At 42.5% G+C, this 2,300-nt stretch overlaps 1 long non-coding RNA gene across 1 annotated transcript; it reads left to right on the forward strand.

Annotated features, from left to right (window-relative positions):
• The first annotated feature begins 306 nt into the window (after positions 1-306).
• Positions 307-1,551, forward strand: LOC138223318 (uncharacterized). Its single transcript, XR_011181744.1, has 2 exons — positions 307-510; positions 1,174-1,551. It is a non-coding gene; the product is annotated as an uncharacterized lncRNA (long non-coding RNA).
• The last annotated feature ends 749 nt before the right edge of the window (positions 1,552-2,300 follow it).

The raw sequence follows: 2,300 nt of genomic DNA on the forward strand, positions 1-2,300 counted from the left end.
GCTTGCATTCCTCTTTTTCAGTCCATTAAGTCTAATGAAGTTGATTTATTCTGAACTTTCCCAGAATGTTCAAGACCTACCCTCTCACTCACCACCCTCCCAACTCAAACATCTTCACTTAAACCCTCATAGCTTTGAGAATCAGCAAAACAGCAGACATCTGTATATGCAGAAGACACTGCACTCCCCTGTATAGCTGCTGTGCTGAAATATGAATTAATTGCTTTACTCATTTTAAAAGGTATTGATGCTGACTTGAGAGGCGCCTGTGAACTATGATACTGCTCACTCCTCTCTGACAGGTTCGACACCCAGGGTCGGTGTTGTGATGGAAATGAGTTCTTCAGCTAAAGCCCCAGTACCCTCCCAAGAATTCCTTCCCCGGTTGCCATGGTGGCAACCTCAGCCTTAACTGCTCCCGCCTCCTAACTGACAGGCTCTGCTGCTGGCCTTCTGGTGCGCTGAGAAGACGTGGACGAGCAGCCTTTTTTGGGCTTCACTATTAAACAGGTTAGTGACTAATCCATAATATCCATGTGACAGGGCAGCAGTACCAAATTCTAGGGGTTTCTCCCAGCAAAGAAATGGAAATCAGTGCCTTTAGATTTCACAGGCTGCATGTTCTTGTCTGTAAGTCAGTGATGCACAGTTCTCACCCGCAAAAGCAGCAAGATCATCAGAGATCACTCCACCTGAATTCTTCATGTACCCAGCTGCGCCAATTAACTTAACTAACTAGGTTAACACTCTTCACCTGTTGAGGATCTATATATCTACATCTATAAAGCCTTTTACATTCTAGATATTGTGCATCCTTATAAAATCAGTGCCATGAATAACAGATTTTGTGCTTGGCACATGCTAGACAGACACACTGTAGCTAAGACTACTATATGTTTTAGGCCTTTATCCTGCACAGTGTACGCTGGCCTTGGAGTATACTTTGTTGCATGGTGCGCTGATAGGTGACTGTGAGGCTAAGTTTAACCATGTGATCACGACTTGCTGGTAGTCTTGATGTACTACGATGAACACTGGACAAGTGTGTTGCAACTTTGCCACGCAGTCTAGACCTCCTTTCAGTGGTGTAACTTGTTTGCCTTTGGATTTCAGTTCCTCACCTCATGCTGCCAACTGCTCCAGCATGACCATGTCTTTCTGCTTCCTCGTCAGTGTAATCTGCACAGGGGCCTCGTCCTGGGAAACCTGCAATGGAAGGAGCAGCTGTGAAATGTGAGACTGACAGAGCCGAGTCAGGGTTGCCCCCAGAGCGTGCATCTGTAAGGCTCAGGTTCAGTCACCTGCAGTGCAGTGATGTCTTACACTCATCAAAAGACATGCATGTTCTCAGAGACCGCTACCATGATGTGGAAAAAGAAGGCTAATCTGTGCTCCCCTGCTGTTTCATGATGAATCAGTGCATTTAATGCATATCGTTCGACTACATTAGAGATTTCAAAGTTTGTGTCACAGAGGTACACAGGCACACAGTGATACCTCCACAAAAGAATAAATGGTGATTCATTATACAAATAAAGCTTCTGTGTTTGATTTGGAATTTCAAGCCTGCATTATTACCCTGCATACAGAAAGACATTTGGATTTCGCCTTAGCTGTACTTGCTGTCAAACTCAAAACGAGACCCTTGGACTGTGAAAACACATGAAACGCTGACTGAACTCTCAGTAAATTCATTCGAAATGTTTATTGCTAGAGCACCAGTTTCCCATAATCCATTTATCACTGCGTGTGAGTCGCTGTGCTTGTGAATCATGAAGACTTTCCTAATGGCAGAGACCAGTAAGGAGTCATTTGCAGTTCCACGTCTGTCGTCTGTTACTGAGCCTGGATATGAAAAAGCCACAATAGAGCTGTGAGCTGTTTTCCCATGGCTAGATCCATAACACAGGAGTGTATGTTTTGTAAACAATCACCTTGCAAATATTTGACAAAAATGATCTTATTTTCATGAAAAATGAAAAATGATTTCAGAACATATCTATTCTTGACTGAAATATATTTGTTTTCTGTTTCAAGTAAAATCTAGTTCATATCAATCTATTTTGACAGGGGTCTGAGTCACAGTTTCGAGCATTCCTGGTTATTCACACCCTGGACTGGTGATCATGATTAAGAGTTTGGTCAAAATACATTGCTCTCAACTCAACTGAGGCTGGATCCGTCTACAAAACACACAGGCCGATTCCTTGTTTATCAATGAATTTAATCATCTCGAGTTTTATCAATATAGTTCCCTTATGACAAGAAAATACTTGCAAGGTTATTATCTTTATTTATAT

This window comes from Lepisosteus oculatus, chromosome 16, assembly GCF_040954835.1.
Source record: "Lepisosteus oculatus isolate fLepOcu1 chromosome 16, fLepOcu1.hap2, whole genome shotgun sequence".
NCBI classification, from domain to species: Eukaryota; Metazoa; Chordata; class Actinopteri; order Semionotiformes; family Lepisosteidae; genus Lepisosteus; species Lepisosteus oculatus.